General features: G+C 46.5%; 1 long non-coding RNA gene across 13 annotated transcripts in view; it reads left to right on the top strand.

Moving 5' to 3' along the window:
• LOC126913529 (uncharacterized) overlaps positions 1-20,401 on the top strand; it is a 143,813-nt gene extending 123,412 nt beyond the window's left edge. For 3 of the 13 annotated variants that reach the window (XR_007708999.1, XR_007709000.1, XR_007709001.1), the window contains exons 6-11: positions 10,567-10,651; positions 11,285-11,543; positions 12,149-12,303; positions 12,436-14,444; positions 15,123-15,230; positions 17,502-20,163. This is a non-coding gene — a long non-coding RNA (uncharacterized LOC126913529). Of the gene's footprint in view, positions 1-10,566; positions 10,652-11,284; positions 11,544-12,148; positions 12,304-12,435; positions 14,445-15,122; positions 15,231-17,477 lie in introns of all 13 variants that reach the window. The other 10 variants (XR_007709005.1, XR_007708997.1, XR_007708995.1 and 7 more) reach the window with 8 other exon arrangements.
• The last annotated feature ends 5,274 nt before the right edge of the window (positions 20,402-25,675 follow it).

The raw sequence follows: 25,675 nt of genomic DNA, 5'->3' as shown, positions 1-25,675 counted from the left end.
TGAAAGTCCTTCCTGTGCTTAGGGCCAGCGTCAGAAGCAAAATGGCATTTACGTTCCCCCGGAGCTCGGGTTTGCACAGGTCCTTGCAAAGGCCACTTTGCCAGGTGGATTTTTCCCACTGCCTTTAAGGAAACACAACTCATTGGTGATTTCAAAGAGGGAAAGCGAGAAGCTATAAAGACAAACATGTAGGAAGCGCTATGGAGTGATAAGGAAGCCAGAATGGTAAATCAAAGCCTAAAGAGGAAGGATATGAAGGGGCATGCAAGTATAAATCTTTCTAAACAGAGCAAGGAGCTGGTGAGGCCTTCAGAGGGCTGTGAATGGGGGTGAGTGAGTGGAGCTGCTGAATGAATTCCTTGACTTGATAAGCAAGGGGGAGCAGCGAAGGGTCACATACTGCAAGGAGGACAGGGAAACAGTGTTTTTCTATGTGGGGAGAGAGAGAAGGCATATTATTTAGAAGTTTTATGTGTGCAACCCAAGTAGACAGTTGGGAAATTAAAACTATTAAAATTGACAAGTCACCAATTTTAGACTAACTGCAACCTACAGTTCCTGGTGTTGGCTTCTGGCCTTCGTGTTTGAGAGGTCCCTGGGAGAGTGCTGCTGTCTGAGGAGGGAGACACAGGAACCATTGTCTCCTTATTTTTAAAAAGGAGTAAAACAACAATAATAATAAAAATAAATTAGGCAAGTTGGAGAGAAGATAGAGTAAAATTTACTAAAAGGCAGGCACTGGGCAATGTTAAAGAGCCATTTGGCAGACAGCGAAGTGTCCCTTAGTACCCAGTGGTCTCAATTCTGAAATCTGTACATTGTACAGGCCGAAACAGCATTAAGAGTGCCCTGGGCTTGCACAGCACCAGCACCAAAGGCGTAGTTTTGGAACGAGCTTGGAGGTGTTCCTGCAGCACAGCCCCTCTGCAGAGCTGTGCTGCACCAGGGCTGCCCAGGTCACTCAGAGCCACCTGCATGCCAGATTCTTCCCCATTCCCCACTTCCAAGGAAAATGGCAAACACGTGCTAGTCTTAATGTCTTGGTTTTGTAAGTGCCCTATGAGTGTAAATGCCGACAACCTCCGGTGTTTTACATCCACTCTGAGCTACTTGTTGCCAGCCGAAGCCGTGGCAGATGTTCATGGTGACAGGCATTGTCCAGTTGGTGCTCCCAGCTGCCCTGACCTCGTGGGGCTAGTGCTTCTGCTGCTATGATGTATTGGGTGTCATCAGGAGCCATCCTGAGTACTTTTCTTATGGTCAAAACCCTTGCTGTGGATTCAATCAAACTGCAGGATGTGAGCCTTCGGACAGACACACTTTCGCCCACATCCAGCACACGTGGTGAGCTCTCAACCTGTAGCTGCTGTGCCAATGACAGAGGACATGGGGAAGGAAGGCCTTTGCCAGCTTATTTTAGCTAAGCCAGTGTTTTCCAACTTTTTTCTTTTTTTTTTTTAATGTTTATGGAGCTCAAAACATTTGACACTGGAGGTTTGAACCCTTTTTACAGGAAACCTAAACCTAAACCTATTTACTACCTCCTTGCTCATGTAAATTCTGAGGTGCTTTTTACAGATCTATAGAAAGAGACTGTGTGCCTGAAGGGCCCATAGCTCAGCCCCCTGCTTTAATGAAGCTGTTGGTGCTCATAGCCTTTTGTTTTAATAAGCTGTGTGACAATGAAGACAAGCAAAGAGAGAAGGATGCAGTACTGCGAGCTCTTCTCACCTTCAAGAAATTAGGAATACTTTTAATTTAGACAAGAATTTCAATAGGGTTCCCAAGACTGATGTCCCACTAAAGAGCGGAGGCACAAGGCTCCTCTTGTGAGGTGTCATGTTACCCAGGAGACAGACTGAGCAACTGAGAAATTTTGCAAGTTTTTGAAAAAGAGATTTATATATAAATGTGTTACGGGAAAAAAATACCTCTGGTTATACACATGGTAATTCTTCTGTCTTACTTTGTTTGCTATCTTTCTTTCGTTATTGTTTTAAAAGATTTAAAGGAATTTAATTAAAAAGGCAGTTTAACTACCCTCTTTTTTTCCAGATAACAAACACTAAAATAAAATGAAGTGAAATATTGGATAGCCTGCTTTATACCCCTTTTAAAACCAAACACAAAAGCCAAATGAGATCATACGGTTTATTAGGCAAGATATTTCCAGTAAAGATGGGGAAGTGCTCCTGCCACTGTACAAGGAACTGCTGAAACTTTGTCTGGAAAGTCGCAGTCAGTTCCCATGATCTGTCTTTGGGAAGGATAAGTCCCAGGAAGAACTTGGAAGATGACTGGAACAACGGGTGATGCTTCCAAGGAACAACCAGGAGTGTGGGTCATTCGGCGTAGCAGAGGTGAAGTGCGAGCACTGTCTTCTGTAGATGCAACGGAAGGAAGAATATTACATAAATGAAAGGAAATTGTTGGTCGTCAGAATGATATAAACTGTTGTGGAATACATTTATGCTGGAGGAGGGGTCTGGGCCTCAGAGCAACCTGGTTCTGCCAAACCTTGCATTGGGACAGCAGGGCCAGGGTCCTGTTGCATAACCCATATATGAAAGGGATTGCACGTGATGCTGCGAAAACACAGTCTGGCTTCAGTGCTCATCTCCAGTCCCATATGCTCCTAGAATACCAATAATTTCTTCCACTAGTCTGGTATTCCGTAGGCAACTGTCTAGCTGTGATCTTCCAGAGATCCACAAGCAGGCTTTATTATTTAGGTTTTAGCTCAGCTATAATACATCATTTATAAAAAGCCCTGCCGTGCTAAGCTGCATTCAGTAGCATGGCAACATCCAGTGTATATATTTGGCTGTGCTCTGCTTTGTCTTTTGTTAGCTTTGATGTCAGCAGGTAAGTGATCAGAGGGGCCCGAGACCTGCCGGTGCTGGGACGCCTTGCGTAGAGGCTGTCTCAGCTTTACATCTTTTGCAGACCTGGTGCTGCCGCATTCCTCACCAGCGCCCGGCACACTGCTATCGATGCATCTCCGCTGGAATGAGCAGATGCTGCTTTGCTCCAGACTGCAGGTGTCCGTGCTCTGCTTTTCTGCAGTTTCCTTCTGTGGAAAGCTTCATCTGCTGGGGCTCCTGTGCTCCGAATCATGGTTTGCCCCAGCCCTGCACCCCCTTCCCTTTCCAAAATGCATTTTGAAGCTTCAGCTGCAGTGATCTGGGTGCAGGTAACTGGGGGGTGCAAACACCACGGTCACTAAAGGGGGAAACCCCAGCCCTATGCCCAGTAATGGAGCTCTCCATGGCATTGTGCTAAAGACTACAACTTATCTAGCTGGCTAGATAAGGGGATGCAGGAGCCACAGCAGTGTGCTTTATGGCCAGAATATGTCAGCAAGGCCTCTGTTGCCTCCAATGGAGATGGCAGTCTGGCTTTTCTCCTGGTGGCTGCTGTAGCGATAACCATGTGCTCAGCCCCTGAGCTCAGCCCTCTGGCAGGATACATGCAGGGACCCCAGGTTCATCCCACTTACTATCCAATAGCCGCAGTCTGGGACTGGGGCTGCAGGAAGGGCAGGGACCCGTAGGGCTGCTCGGCAGTACCAAGAGCTGCTGAGCATGGTGCAGCAGGGCTCTGCTCAGCACGGAGGCTGCCTTGGTCAGGGGTTCCCCGCGGGACCCTCCTCACACAGGAGGCAGCGAGCAGAGCCGGGACAGCAGTGCCAGGTGTCAGGTGTCTGTCTGAGCCTCCCACCAGCAAGAAGGCCTCCATCTAAATCAACAGGAGCTCTCTGGACTTTGAACCATGGAGGGTGGATATTTTTAGAAGCCAATCAATCAGTGGTGACTGTTCAAGTTCAGGCAAGTCAAACACAGCTTGCAAAGTTACACAGAAGCACTGTGTGTCGTGAAAAGGTTGGTGAGCCTGCTTATTTGACAAGCTGTGCCAAATCCAGGAGCTACCAGAGCTGAGTTCTTTTTAGAGAGATATCTATAAGAAGTAGAAGTATAAACATGCTGTGGATTGTAAAACACACACTTTTTTAATTGAAGCAATAAATTACTGTTTGCGCTTCCACAGAAGCCTTCTTTCAAGATGCCAAGTGTGTTTCCAAACCTGAGCAGCCCTAGGCTGAGGGTTTGTCATCCTGGCCCATTTGTAGGTGAGGAGACTGAGGCACAGAAGCGTGTAGGTGCTACTGAGGTAACCCAGAGCCTCAGAAGAGCAGTGCTGGTCTGCAACAGTGCTGGACGAAGAGAACAAACACATGTGCCCTGGCTTTCCCTGTCACAATCTGATTAGCTGCAACCGCAGGGACAGAGTTAGGTCACCCCTGGGGCTCTGAAGGGCAGCAGAAGGTTGGCTTTTTGGTGGCTCTGCTACAAGGTAGTAGCAGCTGAAGCCCTTGTAGATGTTTCTTCAAAGAGCGTAAGCTAGGGATTGGTAACACTGAGTAAAGAGAGGGTGTATGAATGTAGTGTGTAGGAAAAAAAAATCATACCAATGAATCATACTGCTTGGTGAAAAATGTAGAGGCTTGGTGGTTCTGGGGAAGCAGGCACAGCCTGGTCTCGGACTGGACCTCTAAAACCAGACACCAACAAATCAGTGAGCAGATCAGAAAATGTTGGTGTTCTGATTTTCAAAGCCTCAGTTTGTCCATCTTGAAAATGGGATTGAGGTTTTCCAATGTCACTACCCATGGAGAAAAGAACCCGTGGCTCTGGCCCTGTCTGCTTCTCTGTTGCTTCTGGCCCTTCCCTCCATCATTGCAAGGCCTCTGCTCCAGAGCGCCTCGCTGCAGCCTTTGCACAGCTGCACAAAATGTAGTGCATGATCTGATTCTCAAATTGGGCTTAACTCGTACGTTCAGTGCCAGCTGGAGGGGCCTGCTGGGTTTTTGCTGATGCATCAGAAATATATTTTTAGGAAGGTTTCTCTATAATTATCACATTATAGCTCCTTCTGGATCACTCAGAGAATAGTAAACAATTGCTATACTTGTTAGAGGTCATGAATACAGAAAAACATTCCTCTGTGTGAGGTCTGCTGTTAAATAATAACTTGTCGTTTCATGGTGTGTGGGGGGGTGAATGCCCTCAAAGGGACGTGCTGACATTGTTTAAGCCAGTGATCCAGTTCCTGTAATTTACACCACTTTCTTAAAGCTGCTGCTCTGCACACGAATAATGGATGCGCCAGGGGACAGCTGTCACCCCGCTGCAGCTCCTGTTGTTGCGCGTTGAGCCCCTCGCTCTTTTCTCTGTTGCCCATTTTGCAGTGGGACACAGGTACTCTCACCACCAGGGGGTCGGCCCCAGGGACGATGGGCAGCTGAGTGTGGAAAGCGGTGAGTGTAACTTGTACAGGGTACAGCTCCAGGCGGAAAGGGGAAGTGAGCGCAAGAGAAGGTGATCAGAGAAAAGGATTATGAACGAGTAATTTCATGAGCAGAGGGTCTAATGAACAGCGTTTACCCTTGTGGCGTCTCTGCTGTCTGGTGCAGAGGGAGCAGCGCTGCTGCATTCTCCGCAGGGGATACTAATGGTGTCTGTGTCCTCCATCCGTCATCTCCAGTGCCTGTCTGGGAACTTCAGGGCTTTGAGAAATCCTTCTCCCTGTCTCCTTGAAATTGTCTGACGTGCTCAAGAGCTACTTTTATACACACACTGGGCTTATGCGGCACTCCATGTAAAGCTTCGTTTCCTTAGAAAATCCAGGCTTTACAATAATCACCTCACCACTTGCCCAGGCGTAACATGCAGTTGTGGTTTTCACGGTACAGAAGAACTGTGAGGATCCAGCTGTGGCTAAAATCAGTTAACAAAATGGGCAAATTAGCAATCCCAAAGCCCTTGGAGTCCGTTCTCAAGGCCAGAGAAGGAACCAAGAAGTCAGATGGAGCTACAGAAGCTGGGACAGAGCAGTGAGCACCAGCCTGGGCAGGTGACAGACATCTCATTTCTGACATCGCGCAGTCCCTCCCTATGGCGGGGGGATATACCCTTTGCTATGGGATCAAAAAAAAATTATGTCTCAGCAAAAACATGGAAACTTTATGGATTTAGTCTGGAAGGAGCTCAGCAGGAATGCATAGGAGCTGACTGCAGTATTTCAAAGTCTTTCTAGAAGCCGTGGGATGAAATCTTCCGTGGTGCTGCAGGCAACAAGTCACCAGCTCCAGCTCTCCAAACTTCGCTGTAATACTGTCTCCACAATATTCACGCAGAAGAGGATGACTGGAGGGAAGGGCAGTCTCCATACTCAGCCCCCTTGCTTGTCTTGGGTTGTGTTGCATGCTCCGTGTTGTTTTAATGTAGTTCCTAGTATTTAATGCATTTTTATTGCTTTCTCTAATAACACCGACTGAGCACTAGGAGCCAAACCAAACAAGCCATACCAATAAGCCACACATTTCACTTCAACCAGCAAAGCGGATGCCACTTCCCCTCTTCCAGCCTGGCTGTGGAAGTCGAGGCCCTCACTGCTCCTCAGGGTACGGGAAGCGATGGCTGCTGTGGTGTGGGGAAGACAGAGCTGGGGCAGCAGCCCTGCCGCGCGTGCAGGAGTGGCTGTGTGCCCCCTCCAGCTCCTGCCTGCGCCAGTCTTGTTGGTCTCAAGGTGGAAGTCAGACACGGTGAGAGGCTGGCTGTTCCTGGGCTGTGATGTGGCAGCTCGTCTCATGGGCTTTATCAAGTTGGGTCTTGCTTTTGTGAGGCTGTAAGCACCTCTAAAGCCTTTACCATCACTGGAGGCTGGTGTTCACGTTCTGCATCACTGAAAGCCTTTCCATGAAATTAAAAAAACAACCCCAAACCTCCTCCCCTGGTGCTGATCAGTGGTGTGGTGTTGACGTAAGTGTACTGGAGTTTCACTTACAGCAGCTGGGTAGCTGGCACTTTTATAGACTTTTTTTTTTTAATTCTCTTTCTGTCTTCTGCAAAATGTTCCTGAAGTTTTTTTTTTTCTTTCTGTTTCCTTTCCCCTACAAGCCCTAGCCTTCATGTCTGTCCTCTTAGGACTGCTTCCTGTTGTTCTCTGTGATCTCCCTTGTTCCATCTTCTCTTCTCTGGTTTCCTCCCTTTCATTTTACCCTTTTCTTTTTTTTTGCTCAGACTGGCTCAGCCCATCCTCCCAAAGGGGAAGCGTATCTGTTTCATTGCCCTGTCTCCATTTCCCTCCCAGCCCCACAGCTGTTCCCGTTCCTACAGGCCCCTCTCCTGCTCAGAGCACCATCCACGTCCAACCACTTTCCTCCATCACTGGAGGTCAACAATAGAGAAAACAGAAAATGGACCAGGAGGGGAATATTACAGCCAAGAATGATTGTTCCTGCAAGATGCCAAGTATTGTCTCACCAGCATTAGCCTGGACCGCTTTCATCTGGCTGGACGGGCTGAACCCACCATCTCCAGCACTGACACGCTGCATGCGATGTTTCATGCCACACAATCTGTCATTGCTCCTGAGGAATTTTAGCCTTTCATGCTGCCCAAGCCTGAAAGCTGTGAACTCTGCAGTGAGGATGTGGTGAGGTGCGAATGTACACTTTGTTTCCAAGTTCCTCTTCTCCCCCCGTGCGCTGCACTTCAGCAGCAAAGCAGCAGGCACCTGTAGCTGCAGCTCTCTGTGCGTTGGCCCATGTAATTACGCATTTTCTAGTTGTGCTCAGTCAAAAGCATTCATGGAGCTACAATCTCAGCTGGGACAGAAACTAATCAATCTAACAAGTTGGCTCGTGTGCAATTACAGAAGATACATTCTGCCGCTAATTTGTTCTGCCACCCCTTTGCCCTCCTGCGTGGAACATGCTGTGGGGACAAATGAACCCAGAGCGTGGCTCGTCTGCGTTACCCGTCTGCCTGTTCTGCTGGGGTGAGTGAAAGGTCCAGCTTAAAGGTGTGAAGGGGTCTTTCACTCCAGAGGGAACTGGGCTGCATTTGGGCTGCAGTCTGCATATCTGCCTCAGAAATCATATGACCCCTGCGTCGGGCATCTTTTTCCGAATTAGGGAATGATCAAATCTGGAAGGAGAACAAGCACGGGCAGATCTGCCAGCAAATAAGTGAAAACCTAGTACAGCCCAAAGCTACTTCATGTGCAGCCCACTCAGTAGCACTGAGCCCCCAGAACCGCTGTTTCACTCTCTCCCTGGCTGTGATCGCATCTCCTACCCATTCCCCTTGCCTCTCCTTGTAATCCCTGACTCAGGCTTTGCCTTGCTCAGCAACAAAGAAAATGTCTTCAAAAACATCTTCACCCTGATACAGCGGGAGGCTGTGACTGATAGTCACGGCTGGGGAACGAGTGCGGCAGCAGCACTGAGCTGTCTGTGCCATTATTGTTCTCTGCTGCAAACTGGAAGCGACTAAGAGAAGGACAGCACAGTTTGTAACGACCCCCCTGGGACCTGCATGAACCTTTGGTGTTGCAGGATATGCACAGTAGTCAAGGCTGGCAGTTTTGTCCATGAAGATAATGACAAAATCCCTCATCTGAATTTAGTCTCGCTATCTAGCACTTTCACAGCGATTACTCGCTGGTGGCTGACACTTAAACAGTGGGTTTTAAAAACCTAAGTAAGAAAATGGGAGGGGAACACGTCAACTTCCAGGGCAAACGCAGGATGTGTTGGAAAAGAAAGAACGATACGGTGATCGCCTCCAGGTCAGTCCTGCTAAGTTTGACTCTCATGGGGATAGTTAAACAACCTCTTAAAGGGTTCTTCTTGTTAGGGTTTGTTACAGAGCAGTCAGAGTGCATTTCCCCTGCAAGCAGTGAGCGCTCTCCCAGGGGAGCTCTCCCTGTGCGTGATGCAGACAGCAGCACTCTAGGACCTCCCGGTGTAGCAAATGCCACAGAGGACAACTTTGAAGTGGCCGTCAGCATTTCCAGGGGCAGGTATGTATGGAAGTGAGATGAAGAAAAAGGTCAAAGAATGCTTTTAGTTTCCATTACCTCTTGGAAATGTAGATTACTGTATTCAAGAAAAAGTTTGAGTTGCACAACACAAACAGTCCACTTCTGAATATGTCGTAAGGATACTCTGGCAAGCTCAGCAGCCTATAAAAATGCCCACTCTGCTTGTAGTATTTAATTGTTTCAGCCTTCGATAAATCATCTGTTACAGCCTGTTGTACGTTTTAAAGCATTTCTTGCTAATGGATTTTCACAATGTGGTTTAAGGGATGTTGTTATTAATAAATGTAACTGCACTGAATAGCAACCTGATAAAGATGAAAGAGACATTTATGAATTCCACTTCCCTTCCAGCTGCTGCTAGGAATATTCCCTCCTTCAAAATACATTGCATTTAGTCTTGATTTCTTTTTTGTTAAAACCAGACTACTATATTCTGACTTTATAAAGAGAATATTAGTGGAGTTGGACCAGTTGTGAACTCATCTGTGGTGGTAAAAATCCAGTTCTTCTCAGCATATTGGAAAAGTTTCCTCACTGTAAGGGAAAACAGGGCTGGCCCAGGTAGCCCATGCAGATGTACTGTGAGTTATGTTGGGACTGCATCATAAAACTATCATAGGGCTAAACAAGGACAATTGTGAGGAGGGATGTTAGCAGAAAAAAAAAAGAAAGAAAAGAAAAAGAAAACCTTTTTATTCTTAGAAGAGAGCTTAGCTTTATAAGGATCTGATCCATGCAGAGATTGATGTCTTTAGCACAGGAGACAGGTATTAATCACAGGAAAGAATTTGTTTTCACAACTAGCAGAAAGCTGGTTCTCTTGACAAATAAGAAAAAAAAAAAAAGATTTTCTTTTTCTGGGTTGAGCTTCTAGTTAAAGATGGTGAGGTCCACATACAGAAATAGAAAGGACCAAAAGGCAGCCTGAAGCTGGAGGGTGCTGAGAGACAAGGGCCCTGCTCCTGCCTCTCAGTTTCCTGCAATGTGACATGGTACAGCCACTTCTCTTTTCCATGGAGCTCTTCTACCTCCCACTTTCTGTGAATCTTCTTTGTTAGCTCTTTTCAAGGGCTGAGACTTCCTTGTACCTTGTGTTAGTACTGCATGTAGCTTCTCCAGATGCTATGGTAATACCTTCAGAACTAATAGGCACTCTGCCACCCAGCTCGTTCTCTCAACTCACTCTTTTGCGAAGCTGCACATCCTTGTGAATAGGCTGCTAAGGGATTTATAGATAAAGCAGTAGCATGGATCTGCCTCTGATCTTTAGTATAAATCAGGGGTAAATTCAATGAAATTCAGCAGGAATACAATGGGTATTTCTTGCAGAGGAACTGAGACATTCTGTTCAAAATACAAGAACACTACGTACAATAAAGTTTATAATACAAGACAAGAAAATGGTGTGATACCGTGGCTGCCGGCACCTTGCACTAGATTTCTCCCTTGGGGTGACTGTATTACCTTATAATCAGTCAGTTTTTCTGGATTAATTTCCTTGCATAGTAGGTTATAAATAATCATTATCGGTATTGCAAGGAGGCTGTGAGTTCCTGAGCAACCGTGACAAAATTCTTAATGTGTCAGTTACTGATACAATGCATCTGTTTTTGTAACTATTTTAATTATGTTTTATACACAAAGGAAAGAATACAAAACTTTTTTTTTTTTTTCTAGATTCATGGGCTAATTGGAGGACAGCCCACCTGTGGCTGTCTCTGTGTATGTAAATCCTTTGTCTGGACTAACGTGATATTCAGCGGTAAGCATTTGTTTATACAGTTTAGCAATGTAAGACCCTAGCCCCTACATACTCTCTGAAGACAACACCGATATGTTACCGGCATCCCAGGGGGCACATCTTATTACTGGAGGAAGACTCTCAGCCATGAAAATGCAGTTTTATCCTTCTCAAAGTGCCCCTTGCCAAAGTCAGCCAAGCATCCAGAAGCATTTACTCTGAGTGATGCATCATTAATATTCTGCTAACTTGCTAAGCATGTGAGACAGGCCCAGTCTTTCCAAAGGTTTCAATCTCTACCATGTCCAAGGGTTGCTACCCCCATTTCTTTTGGCCTAGCCATGCCCTTACAAACATCCAGAGCCTGACAAGCTGCAATTTCATAGAAGCAAAAGGACGTAAAAGATAAGGTATTGATGTAAGAGAGAGATGAGTCAGGCCTGTGGGCAGAGTCCCATTGATTTCAGTGAAAACAGACAGGGTTGTGGTCACTGTCACATAGGTCCAGGAGCAGACTGCATTAAGTCTGTTATCAGGTGCCCGGCTCAGTCACTGTGCTACGGGAAGGGAGCGCAGCTACCTGAGGTTGGGTGCTGAGTGCTGCTGGGTGGTCCAAAACAGACATTGCCAAAGTGAGCTTATTTCCTCTTGCAGATACAGTCCAAAGAGCTCATGAGGCAGTCTGCGCTCCTCCTCTGCCTCTCCCCAAAGGAATGCAGGTCTTGACCACGCACACAGCTGATACAGGACCTTGACCTTGAACTTTGTGCCTTGGACATCAGCTTTGTGAGCCCTTAGACAGCCCTTCTGCAGCTGCGTCAGGCCACACACAGTCACAAGTCTCTGCTGGGAGGTGACAGGCACAAAGCTGGCACTGGCTCTGTGAATATTTCTCCTTTGCAAAGTCAAACAGGTGAGCGTTCTCCACTGGTGGCCAAAGTGCTTTTGTTTGCCTTAACTCTAGCCTTGAACAGGAGAGAAGTGTGTGTGCAGCTGGCACTGGTCTCAGGAGGCAGTGATCACCTGCAGCTCCTCCCTAGCTCGTTCACACAGTGTAAAAATTACGATGTTCTGGCTCTCCAGTAGCCGAAAGGGCTGTGGAGTCAGTGCGGAAGCAGAATGAACTGGTGTCTTTCTGATCTGATATCATTGATAGACTGTGTTTCGCTCTCCTGTGCTCCGTTTATAATACCAGCTAGAAAGGCTTTCCAGGACAAATGGAAATGTGGCCCTTGGACTTGTAATTATGTACACAAACAAGCCTCAGGCATGCAGGACCTGGCCTATTTGACCAGTGTGCTATGTGCTTCTGAGGATGCTCTGCTGCCTTTTCACTAGAAAGTAAAAGCAGTTTTGTGCCCAACAAGTGATAGGTTTTCTCCAACCCTGCTTTTTTTTTTTCTTTCTTTGGGCTCCTTTGCTGCCTTCCCCTGCAAAGGGGGAGCAAAGGGGTGGTGCTGCCTGTGGGTTTTAACTGGACACCATCCCTTTAATGTGGAGTTGTGTTTTTCCTTCAAGGCCAAAAATAAATGCTAGTGAAGGAATAAACAGATGTGAAAAGAAGGCTTGGACACTTGGAAGACAAGACTGCTTTGTGTTTCCCAAAGCCATAAGCCTGTTCACACAAGGAGGTTACTCTTTCAGAAAACCCCAAGTCCTGTGACGCTGCCCAGGTCAGTAGGTGCCCAACAGAGCAGGGGGCATTCCAGGCAGACATGCCTTGGGAAAGGGACATCTCTGCTCCCCTTGGAAGAGAGGAGAGGGAAGGAGAGAAATTAACTTTGCCACTTCATCTCTTTCTACAGGGTTTGAACATGCACCAGTTTGTCAGCAGAAGACAGCTTCCATCTATCTCAGATGGACATAGCCGTAGTGCTGTGGTTGCATCACTTGCAGGCTGACTCGGGAAGCGGGCAGTGCTGCTGCCTTCTGCAGCTGAGGAAGCAGGTAAAGTGAGGACACGTTCACATGCAGGGTCCCAGAGCGCTTCTCAAGGGAGCGGGGAAAGTGAGTGGGTGGCTACGTAGGCGACTACTAAAGTTCAGATCCCCCTTTCAATGCCCTATGTGGCAGTAAGGCCAGGATTTTAAATGCTTTGCATTCTTCAAAAGTGTCTTGCGGACAGGGCTCCTCTCTTCTTGTGTCAGACTCGTACCAGCAGCCCAAGCTAGGCCTTTGCTACCTGCCTTGGCTGCATGTCCGGGACAGGGCGCCCGGCAGTGTGGATGCGCTTTGCTGTCTGCAGGAACCAGACAGAATTCAAAGCAAGCAGCTTGGCGCAGACACCTTGTTTTCCGGTAAGCAAAGTTAAACTGCTGCAGTGATCTCAGTGGGGTTAGGGAGCTTTAGACTTTACTTTAGGGACTTAACTAAATCTTCACTGAGTGCAGTACCTTTTGAAATGTGACCTTTAGGCTCTTTATGTCTCAGCTGTTGTAGAACGAAAACCCCAGTTAATATTGAGAAGTGTTAAGGTGATACAGAGTCTCTCTCGCACACAAAGGGAAGTGCAGTTCTTTTTCTGTCTCTAAAGCACCAAGTTGTGAGTCAGCCAAAGCCTCTGAAGACTGGTTAAGAAACAGGAGCTTTTACAGGCACCTCATTAGGGCTGAATTTTCAGCACCGTCTGTAGTCACACACCAAAACATACTCATCTCAAAAAGGGCAAATGTTGGGAAATTAAGGGAACTAATTAGTGGAATCAACTGCACTGAATAGCGTATGAGTTGAATGTGAAACTGGATTCCAAAACTAGCTGAAACACGCAGGACAAACCCTGAAGGGAAACACTCCAAAACCAGTGGGATAAATAACCAGCCCCAAACACACGGGGGGAGTTAACTGACAGCAGGCAGGGAACGGGCAGAAGGTCTGATTGGCAAGAGGGTATTCGGTTCGCATGCAGCCAGGGACTAAAATCAGATGTCTGGAGGGGAACCACTACAGGGAACGACCATCTGCTTTGCTCTTTGATGGAGCCCATCACTCCTGTCATGGGGCTGACTAAGCAGCTTACCCAGCAGGTCCTGAGCAGCCGCTGTTCCATGGACACGCTCAGTCCGGCAGTTCAGGACCTGCTTTAGGAGTTACTCTGTCGGTGCCACAAGGGCGGCATCAGAGAAGAGTGGCGGAGCAGAAGACTGGAGGCAGTATTTGCCTCAGTCATCCGATTTTAATTTGCTGAGGTCAGGAAATAAAGGGGTAGACTGAAAAATGTCAGAAGTAAAATTGTGAACTAGACTTTGAAAAGGAAATTAGAACAGATGGCACAAGGTTTCAGCTAGAGAAATAAAAAGAGGAGAAATGTGGTCATTATGTAGTAGTGAGAATGGGGTTGAGATTAGACCAGTCTGCACATGGTCTAAAAATGAATTAAAAACACTTTGCCTACATTTGCAGTAGAGATGATCATACTGAGCAGCGGGGCAAAGACAGGATTTCTAGTGGGAACATACATAAGGGAATGAAAATTGTCACATGTAAGATGGAAGGAAAACCTTAAAGAATTCAGTGTGCTCAGATGAAGGTGCACTGGCAGATTTCCATCCCAGGATTTGGAAAGAACTGGCACATTAAATGAGTTCAGCTTAACCTGATACTTCTCTTTGATGACTGCTTTTTTTTTTAGACAAATGAAATACAGGTGATTTACTCTATCCAGACTTGAGTGAAGAATCTGATATTATACCACAGGGGAAATTACTAGTTGAAGTTGAGAAGATGGGGATTAGTGTGGATGGTGAACACAAAACTGCTAAAGCTCTGAGAGGGGAAATGCCGGACAGAGGCAGTTAATAAGTGGAACTCCTCAAAGGTCAGTGTTGAGCTCAGCCTTACTTGTTTCGTTAATGACGCTGGCACAGCAGTAGGAATGTAGTAAAGAAATCTGCTGAGGACACAGGCTTTCTTAATACAAAGGAGGATCAGAACATCAGTCAGCAATAACTGAATGACAGAATTTATCTGAAATACAATAGAGAAAGTATAAAGATATGCAATTAGAAATTAATAACTAGAATATCGCATTACTCACTTGAAAATGACAAAAGTAGGGTGGTGGAAAAAAAACACAGTGAATTACTTGCTCCCAGGGAGAACTGTGAACCACCAATCTGATATGGAAAGGCAAACACAATCCTAGAAGATACAGGTTCACTCATGTTCAGGGAAGATTAGCAGGTACAGAGAAGGGCATTGAGGATGATCAGAGGGTTTAGAACAAGAGAAGACTAGAAGAGTTTCATTTGTTTTGTTTCTCAAAACAAAGACTAGAGGAGATAGGATTGTTTTCAGTAAATACATCTGATAGGTAAAGATCAGAGAAAAAAGAGAATTGTTTAAACTAAATTATGATGCTGGCACAAGAACAAATGATATTAAGGCTGAAAATTTTAAATGAAGTGCTGGAGTAGCCTGCCAAAAAGCATGATATAATGTAATTGACTGTAATAGTGGGCGACTGGATCAGTAATCCAGAGCCCTGTGTTCCTAGATAACTTCTTTTTGGGAAAGGAGTCAGTCATGGGAGTTAAATGCAGGGAATTGGAAGGAACAGCCCAGACCAACACCACAAATGTGTTCCCAGTGATGGAGCAGTGCGGTAAGTGACTGAGACTCGCATGGCACCCACCAAGTAGTGATCTCTTTCTTAGCAGGAAAACTAGGCCAAAATGTGTGCAGTGAAGTGCTAGATATATGCCACTAAAACAGTTTGTTGTGAGTTTGAGCTCTTGCTTTTTATCTGAAAATGTGACCATCTTTCACCTTACAAGCCTGGCTACATGGTTGAAGGAACATCTTCAGGATTTGCTGTCCTGATACCGGCAGTCATTGCCTTGCCTCCATGCAGCCTCAGTGGCTGTCCCCGGGGAGCTGGAAGCAGGCGATGCGCTCAGCTCCCTGCTCTGTCCCCTGGTCCTCTCTTTATCTGATGTCCTCTTTGTCAAAAGGCCTGGGCAAGGGATAATGTACATCTTCAAAGAGAAACATGCAGACAACAGAGTTTTGGCAACGTGCGTACTTCTTCAATGAGACTTGTTGAGGGACACATGCCACAGTAATGCCCGTATGGCTCCCCCGACCTCGGGGCACTGAGCCGCGATGCCTGGGCCCCTCAGGAGGGCTGGGAGCGACAGCCACTGACAGCGGCCAGGGCCAGGGGTTCTCAGGGCTGCCCTGCTCTCAGTACAGGGCTAGGCTGCGAGCCCCACACTACTTATGTGAGAGCAAGGCTGGAAATGGGGGGGAAAAAAGGAGGCCAACACCGAAGCTTTTTATTTCAGTGACTAAAGTGGGGGCCTTCCCTCTTCCTCCCCGAATGGGAACTGGCAAACTCAGCTCTTTAATGGTACAAGCTCATCTCAGCCTTGCCTATAAATAGATAAATGAGATTCCTCCTGTCCCAGTGAGTAATTCTGACATCCTCCCTTTGCCTTGCAGAGAGCTGAGTCACAGGCACTCTGCACTCCAGTCCCTGCATTACTTACATGGTCTCAAAGGAAATTTTAACACATCCAATGAATCATCAGGGATTGGATCATGTTTAAAGTTATTCCATTGGCATTTCCCTTCTATTGTAGCAAGTCTGCCAACACTTAAAACTTTAGCTAATCTGGACTCAAAATGCATTGAGGAAATAGCATGTTGACATATACAGCTACCAATACAAATAATTTTAAAAGTCCTCCTAAATCTGCATCAATAAGCAAACAACCCGTAGTGGATTCCTTTAGCACTTTGGACCTGCTAATTTTGTCAGACTGCTTCTTTGTTTTGTAGCTGCTTATTTAAAGGAACTCAAACTTTGAAATGTTTTAATATTCAGTCTTTAGGCCCCTAATTTAATCTCCTGCAGGTTTCCTGCCAAAATATTATTTGCACTGAGATGTAGCTTGCAGCCCTATGCTCATTCTCTCACAGAGACGCACACATTCCTGTTCTTACCCATGATAAAAATAAAATGCCTGCAAAGCAGAGACAAAACCAGAGTGGTGTTAAGTACAGAACCCAGGGCATTAATATGCTGGCTGTACAAGGCACTGAGCTCCAGCCTGAAGCAATATCTCCTGATGGGTCATTTTCACTTGTTGCCCTTCTTTCTCCCATGTGGTAAAGGGTAGTTTGATCAGTTTAGAGGCAACGCAGCATCTGAAGTCAGAATATGTCTCTCTCTGCCTCAGAAAACATCTGGAAGAGTGGAAAATTCTCCAGCAGAATTTGGGAACTGTGAAACAAATATAAAAATATTTCTCTCTGTTGGTTTTCTGGCTTGCCTTTCTGTATCTTAGAACTGGTTGGGACATTTCACTCATTATTACCAGACTCTCGGTTTCAACGAACAAGAAATTCTAACGTTTGCTGGTTTGCTGCTATGGTTTTGTATTCTGAGACCTAAAACCTGGCTTGCTCTTTTGATAACCCTAGGAAATCTGTGTCTTATTTAAATAACATTTTTCTAGTACCTTTTCATCAAGCAATTCTCCGCCTGTGCATAGATTGTTAACAAGCATTTGTTCAACACATTCCAGCATGAGCTGCAGTCCCTCCATGAGATACTATGTCTTCTGTGCCGAGGCTCATTGGTTTATTTATCAGCCCAGCACAGCCTCGGTTGCCAGTTTTCTGCCAGCTGTTACTATATGATAGTATTGGGAAAAAAAATCAGTTTTGGCTCTGTAAGTGGAATTGGATATAATTCAGCTACCTGTTGACAAATGATGATTTGTTTAACAGCATAAACTGTAATATTTTTATAGCTGATAGTTTTCGCCCTACTCTGCAGCCGGAAAGAAAAAAATAATGAGGAATTCCCAGAAGTTTCTCACTTTACACTAAAGTTTTCTTGTAGTGTTGCCTTGTTGTTTCTGAGCAGGAAAAGCCATCCTTACTGGGCGAATTGGTGGTGTCAGCACAACGCTGGACAAGGGCAAGTACATGAACTGGGGACACTCAGCTTCTTGGTTGGCCTCCTTCCGGCAGCAGCAAACCCCACTGGATGGTCAGGCCGCAGAGATGCTCAAGGACACGACAGAGGCCTGAAAACAAGCCAGTGTTTCTGTAAAGCATTAATCACCCTGTGCGGGGCCAGGGGTGGGAATGGGGAGAGGGTGCACTCTGCCTCGGCATGCACATGTTTTCTATCTAAGCTTTGTTTCAGCTGGATCTTTCCCACTAGCTCATCCTTCTTTAACACCTTGTACTCATTTATTACGAGGCTGTTTAGCAGCACAAATCAATTAAGTACCGCAGAAACCCACTGAGACAGACAGAGGTTCCTATCTCTGGTTCAGCTGGGGTGGGAGGCGCGCAGAGGTTAAGCCCCGTGCTCCTTGCCACACAGCGAGCGGGGGTGGAGCGCGACGCAGCCCCCAGCTCGCCTCCTGCCTTTCAGCCTCCCCCAGCACCCTCCGTGCCACACCGAGCCCCACTCAGGTACTGCTGAAGTGAGAGGGTCCTGGGGCTTGGCCCCACATTTGCTGCAGCCCCCTGCTGGGCTGTGGGAGCTGTCACCCCTCCAGCTGTGCCCACGGACACAGGGCTCCCAGCAGAGAGAACAGGGGCAGCCAAAAGGCTTTGCCTTCCCAGCCCTGCTGCGGCTTCTCCAGCCCCCTGGGATAAGCCATGCGAGGGGTGCAGCTGGGAGGCCCCGGCCTCATGGCAGCGAGAGGCCAGGGAAGGTGGGGTGCTTGGGGCAGCCCCAGGTTTGCCAGGGGCACATCACAGCCCTGAGACGCGGCAGCTGTACGAGGGCCCTGCCTGCAAACAAGCAGGCGGCCAGAGGTACGGCCTTGCTTCCGTGCGCCCGTGGCCAGCTTTACCATGCTGAGGGCTGCTGGGGCATAACAAATGGGGTGTGTTCCTCTGAGGCCTGGCTGAGCCAGTCCTGAGGTGCCCAGCTCTGCCATAATGGGGATATGGTAGGGTTCGGGCCTCTGTTGTCACCTCTATGTATCCTGCTGGATTCTTCATCAGGATATTGCCTGGGTCCTGCTAAGGAAATCCACAATGGCGCAGCTAGTACCTGGGCAGGGGGTTGTGCAGGGCTTTAGGATGTAGCACAGTCACAAAAGGTGAACAAGCAGAGTCAGAAAAAAAAAAAAAGTGACTTTAAAATAATTGTTTAGGTCTTGTTCCAACTGCAGCTTAGCGTGCAGTACCCACTCAGTACCCACTGTAATGTCTTCAGGCTGTGCTCCCAATGCCTGCCCTGGTTCAGGTTGGTTTAGAGTTACTTGTATGTACCACACACTTCAGAAATAGGAGCTAATAATTCAAGCCACATGACATAGATGATCCACAACATAAAGGAAAATAAGAACTAACCAACCAATTCTTGCTCATGCCTTTAAAACGTGCTCAGCCAAACTGTACTTTGTGAATATCTCTGAGGAGGGCCAGATTCTGTAGGACATGTCCTCAGCTCACAGAAAGAGACCATTAATCATTAGGGTGCCTTGGTCCCTGGCTATTTTAATCACTGTTGAACTACTCATGCAGTTCCCACTCCTAAAAATGGTATTTGACTCCAATGCACATGATTTCCTTTGGCTTCCTTTCCCCAATTAAGAGCAAGCCTTAACTACTTGGAAGTGCAAGCACTGGAATCCATGGATTTGCTTCTCATCTGTCATGGAGCAAAAGCGTGGTACTACAAGTAGCATCTGTGCTGCCAGACATAAACATCAGCATATATTGTAACCGGCCAGCGCAGTACGAAGCTGTAACGGCTCTTGTGCCTACAGGCTGATGGCCAAACCCTGTCCTGTGTATTGGAGCACTGGAAATGTCTTTAGTCCCTGCTATATTGTTAGTCCATTTCTGTTCCACTTTATTAAGTAATGATTAAAAGTGCTTCTTGTATTATGGCACGTCAGTTTGTTGTGGGAGAAGTGGATGAACATGGAGTACATTTGTAAACTGCAGGCTGTAGAAACCAATAAATCTTCTTTCAATTTTTCCCTTTAAAAGCACTCAGCCAAAGTCACAGGAAGTTTAAGGGAAAAACAAATTGCTCATCCACAGATTCAGGATCACAGTGAAGCCTTGTAATGCTCAGCTTCTCTCATGAGGCCGATGAGCAGCCTGAGGAGTCTGGGGGTGTGCAGAGAAAACTTCATTGCCTTCCCTTAGTTGCAGACTAATAAACGCATTGTGTCCACCTCCATGGGCTTACCTAATTTATAAACTGGATTGCCACAGCTCTGAATTTCTCTGCTTTCACTCCTTGTACGTGAACATGCTCCTGTTGAGCTTGGAGAAAGAACCACTCTGATTTTGCATACAGAGAGAGCAGGAGAGGTTTATAGGAGGATCAACTTAAATAACAGGTAAAGTTCTGCAGATGCACTGCTCATGAAGGATCCTTCCAGTGTTTGTCACACCACATCAGGTCAAGGGCACAATGACAAACAGTGGGAGGACTATCAGTGATTATAATATGGGATTTAACGCATAACTACCAATAGCGTTATTTACCTGGAAAACTATGAATTGTTTTTCTTATATCCTTACCAGGCAGGAAAGAGCATGTACTTTTTTTAAAAAAAAAAGAAAAAAAAAGAAAAAGAAAAAAAAAGCTGCATATAATGCAGCATCAGCCTCAGTAATGAGGAATTTCTGCATGGCTTTCTGGTTCAGAAGACAAAATCCTGCCACAATGCCACAGGAAAGTTTTCAAACTTGATGGTGCAGAGAAAGGCATGTACACAAGTCATACTATCCAAAATCAGCTGATGAGCTTGTGTGCCTAATGTGGAACTCAGGAAGTCTATTTATTTTGCAAGGTTTTGTTTTATTTTGTTTTATTTCTCTTAAATATTTCTCCAAATAGCAACCAAATTTCAGCTAATACCAACTGGGCACCAGAACAAAGTCCATCCTTGAGAAGGCTGGCCTGGCTGGCTCACCAGAGAAATTGCTCGTTCCTTCCCACCAATTCCTGCAAATGTTCCTTTACTTGGCCAATTCTGATCCAATTAAAAAGACAAAGCCCAACAATAATCTGCTAAAGCTAAAGGTTCCTTGAGAGCTTAGATTTCTTCAGTCTTGCTGAAAATTAAATGTTTAAACATTGTGAAGAAAGTTTGCCATAATAACCATATTTCCTCCATGAAGCAGCTATTCATCAAGAACTACAGCAAAGCACTAAAGGGCTCCAGTGAAAGAAGGCAACAAATTTGCCTGCAAAATGTTATTTCCTGCACTGGACTAATTCAGATCATGTGGCTGACATACAATTTCTGTTTGATTGAATGTACCACATTAAATTATTCCAGACAGGAGCTGTGCACTGAAAGCAGCTGATAATATTACAGGGCAGTTCAGAAAGCGTCCCCTGCAGCTAGACTCCTTGCAGCCTGGAACAGCCGTGTTTGAAAGACTCTAACAGAATTGCTTGTACTTGAAGAGCAATACATTTCTATTTTTTTTTTCTCCCAGTGGGGATCTCACTCCGCAACCTTTGCTCTTTTGGGTCTATTCTTGGTGGGCAGTTGTACTACTATTGTCAGTGTGTGCTTTCCAAGGATGAGCAAAGTAACGTGAGTGGTGGCTCAAGCTTAGCAGCTCCTCTGTTATCCATGCAGAATTATCTGCATGCAGGTACCACGATGCTTTATTGTGGTGGCTTCTATCCTAATGCTCATACTACCTAGCATATGCTAGGGATGGCAACTCCAAGGAAGTCTGGGGCAATGCTTAAGCACAGTAGACACTGATGGCAACATCTGAAATTGACCCTGAAAACAACACTTTTCAAAATGTATTTATTGTAGGTATTTATGCATTTTTCCAAGCCAGATTAGAGGTGCTAAATGGCACTGAACTTTCAGAAAGAACAGCCAGATTTCTTGTCCTTGACATCTTAGTGTCTTAGCCTGGACACTAAGAAATGGTCTCACATGGCTGCTGAGAGTTCCCTATGGTGTAATGGGTGGGGGTCAGCCAGGCTGGATCCCTCCTGCCTATCAGTCCCTAGCCAAGTGTCCCTATGGACTTCTGCTGTGCGTGCTCTCCACTCTGAAAGACAGCTGTAATAGAGCTGTTTTGAGAACAGATGGTATAAAAGTTAACACCAAACCTTCTTGTTCTCCTATTCAACATACGCAGTCACATACATGAAGGGTTTCTTCCACTGTGGCTGTACAAGAGGCATAAGTGGGAAATTCTGGGCTGCCATAAGGTACAAGACAAGGTTATAAAACATTGGAACAGTTTATCAGACATTTATATAGGCAGAGTTCCCATAGCACATAAGAAAAAGATCCATTCATCAGGGCACTGGTTTCAGAATGAATTGCAGCGATTGCTCTGTGCGCATCCTCTGAGGTTCAGACTGGTCCTTCTGACTTTAAAATCCATGAGTTGATTCTCTTCAAAGGGGCTGAGCTGAGATAGGAAGAAGCTGGGCAGGCTCATTCCAGTATTTCAGAGTAAAAATGTTTATTTTAACATAAACATTCTTATTTTGAGTAAGATGCAGATAATAAATATAAAAATTGTAACACAGAGTCGTATCAAAAAAGTTACAAAACCCCATTCCAGATCTTCCTGCTTTCAGTACAACAAGTAGATTGTTGTTCTCCAACCTGTTAGCAGCTGAGGTGATTGTACTTAGTTGGTTTGGTAGATATCAGATTGAAAACAGATCAATTCCATCCACACATCTTGCCAAGGGAAACATTCAATTTCTTCCATCTTCTTTCAGTATCAGGTGAAGACACTGGAGTTGCTAAGAGAGGAAAACGCCCATGGAGAGGAGCAGAGGGTTTGGGGTTTGCTATGATAGGCCAGTCTCAGCAATCACAGGTGTCAAAGCGGAAAGTCCCAAAACAAACCATTCCAAAAGTGCCACATTCCTGGAATCAGCCTGCAAGGAAGGACGCCCCCGAGACAGTCCTGCATGGCCTTGAGCAGCACAAATTTCGTTGTTCGCAGCCAGTCAAACAGCGCCCATCCTTAGCTGATAGCAGGGTGCCTTTCTTGTGCCCATTATCTCTTATCTAGTCCCACAGTCACTGGGACAAGAATTCTCTTTTGGGGCTTGCTTACAAAGAGGAGTTGACTATTCTGCAATAGTCACTGCAGGATGACTTCATGTGAACACACTCATTCCACAGCGGCTGTTAGAGTTTCTGATTCATACCATACCTTAACTGGAGCAGCGTCAGTATGTCAGTGTGCCTTACAAAGTTAAGCAAGACCTGGGACCCAGTTTGGGGTTTCTAGTCACTTCTCCTTTACAAAGAATTCAGCTTTAAGAAAAGCAGTGGGAATGTTCCTGAGAATAACAAATAACAAATGAGTAATTCTTGCTCCAGAGCCATATAACCCAATTAAAGATAGGTAAGTGATGTGTAAAGGCAAGTCTGTGCAGTCAGCATAGAAAAAAATGCATGCAGTTCTAATCTATTGGCACAGGCATATAAAGCAGAATTAATTGATAAACATATCAATTAATTGATAAACAAAGCCTTTTCAAAAAAGGTAACGACTAATCCAACCAGACACTGGGAAAGGGACTTGCTGTGGTGGGGCCAGATTAATTTGACTATCCATACCCCTAGGTGGAGTTATTAAAGGATAAAAGCTTTGAACATTGTTGCAGAGTTCAATGAAAATAAAAACTTTTACTCAACATAGAGAAGCTCTCAGAAATGCAAACGAGGTGTTAGAATGCATAAAGATGTTGAATAATTGAATATTATAGAGTTTTGTTTAACAAATTGCTTCTCCACATGCAATTACTACATCCTTGTCTGATCTGAAAAATTAGAGTAGGAATAAAGCTCAGGAAGAGGGGATAAGAACGAGCAGAGATCTGCAACGACTCAGCAGTTCAGCTGAAAGAGGAGTAAAACGGGGAGTCAGAACAGGGAGGGCAGTCTGCAATATGAAGAATGGCATTAAGTCTAAATCCACCAACTCTTTCACAAACATGAAAAGAATAAATTTAATACTGAAAAAAAAATTGAGATAAAATAAGCTAGCACACATCACTGTCCTGGAATCTGGAGAAAACTTTTTAAAGAACTTATGACAGAAATCAGTCATGGGAGTACAGTCCTGTGAGATTACAGGAAGGGGCATGAGCAGGAGCACTGGCTGGACAGAGTCCGTCCATCTGCAAGCAAGCAGCTGTGCAGAAATGGGTACAGCGACATGGGCAGGCTGCTCGGTGGGCGTTAATTAGCCCATCCCCACAGTGGCCGTTAATTAGCCCATCCCCAAGGCCAGCAGTGGAGCAGGGGGTGCTGCCTGCTGCCCAAGCACAGCGGTGACGCTGCACCCAGGCTCCCGTGGCTGACTGTCCTGGAGCCAGGGGAATCGCTCGCCCCGCGAAGCGAAGGTGGATCTCTGGGCACACCCTGCCCCTGCTCACAGCCAACACCTCTCCCGCTGGAGCAGCTCTGGCAGGGGCCGCGTCTCAGGTTGGGAATATCTCCAGTTGCATTTCACTCTCGGGAGGGGAAAACAAAAGACAGACATGACAGGGAGGGAAAGCACTAAAGTTTGTTTCGTTTAACCCACTCTGACTGTCAGGTCTCATGCCATGAGCTTCACGCAGAAACGCACCCTCCATACCACAGCCCACGACAGCGAGGCTGCTCCGATCCCCTCCACCACAAACTTTCCCCAGCCTGTAACACTACCGTGGCTTGCAAGCAAGCCTTCCCTCCTGAGGGCATGCCTGCGCCCTCCTGCCTGTCCTGCCCCAGGCGCTCATGCTTACCTTCCAGGCCTCCCCATGCTGGAGGTTACAGTTGACCATTGCAAGAACAATAAGGATTTTTAGGGGCATTATGACTGGGTTAGTAAAACACAGCTGCCCCTGAAAGTCCCTCATTTTTCTTGCTGCCGCTCAGTCCCCTCCAGGTCCCTAGGAGGGCAGAGGTCTGACGGGCTCCTCTCTCCAGCACGGCTGTGCCGTCTCTGCTGGCTTTGCTGGCTGGCCCCGCAGCCGCCCCGAGCACGGTGACCAGCCGTGACACAGACAGGAAGGTGTGGAACTGCTTTGTCATCGCTGCAGGCTCCCTCCTGAGCAAACGCCGTGCTGCACTTCAGCGTAACGCCAGATGGCTTGTCTGTCACTCGGCAGAAATGCCATCAAACAAAGCCTGGCATAGCTCGTCACAAGCAACCCTCAAGTGCCCCAAACTGCTGGGGCAAAAGGAAGCAATACCTCGCCTGCAAGCACACATGTCATGGGCAATCAGCACCCTGGCACTGCGTCCAGGACACGCGGGGACCCCAGACCTGACCAGCACCCAGCATTCGTGCATCAGCACCCCCAGGGTGTCAAGCCACAGTGAGAGCAGGTCACACCTGCTTGCCCAATTGCAGGAGCAGTTGCTCTTGATTTATTAATAAAGCTGGGATTTTAATTAGCTAATTACTACCGATTTCTCAACAGCTTTCAGCTTAAGCAATATTTGAAAGGAATCTACAGGTTTCCTACTAAAAAGGTGCCAAGTAGTTGGCTGGGAATTTTCAACCCTCATTTACAAATCCTCCTGGAAATCCCAGCCCAGCCCAGCATGTCCTTAGGGCAAGGAGCAACACTTTCCTTTTAGTTCATCAGTAATGTAAATTTTGATGGAAGTGGACTCAACAAAAACCATAAGCAGATTCCCACATGTCCTTCTGCTCTGCTGTTTCCACGAGCTTTCTGTGGAGGGTGCTGGGATGGGCCCATCTCTGCCGTGGACCTGCACGCACCCCCGCAAGCTGGTGAGTGCCTCGAGGGCTTCCAGGGCCTTTGTAGCACAGCCAGCAACCGAGGACTCTCAGCACTATTTTTCTTTTTGCTTGCATTAAATATGTCCTGTCCCTCAGCAAAGGACACCTCTTCCCGCTCCAGTTACAGGCTAGGAAGAACACGACTGATGATTATCCCTGCAGACCTGCGAGGTGCGATTCAGCAGGGATCTCGCAGGGCACAGCTCCCCCTTCCCCTTCCCAGCCCAAGTGCTCCGCGGGACTCAGTCGCTCGCCGCTGCGTTAGCATTCAGCTCCAAAACAATGAGGCTGAGCTGCCACGTTCAGCTG

The sequence above is a fragment of the Cygnus atratus genome, chromosome 18 (genome assembly GCF_013377495.2).
Source record: "Cygnus atratus isolate AKBS03 ecotype Queensland, Australia chromosome 18, CAtr_DNAZoo_HiC_assembly, whole genome shotgun sequence".
Lineage (NCBI taxonomy): Eukaryota > Metazoa > Chordata > Aves > Anseriformes > Anatidae > Cygnus > Cygnus atratus.
The sequence above is the reverse complement of the archived record's forward strand: the minus strand, read 5'-3'. Positions and strand labels throughout refer to the sequence as shown.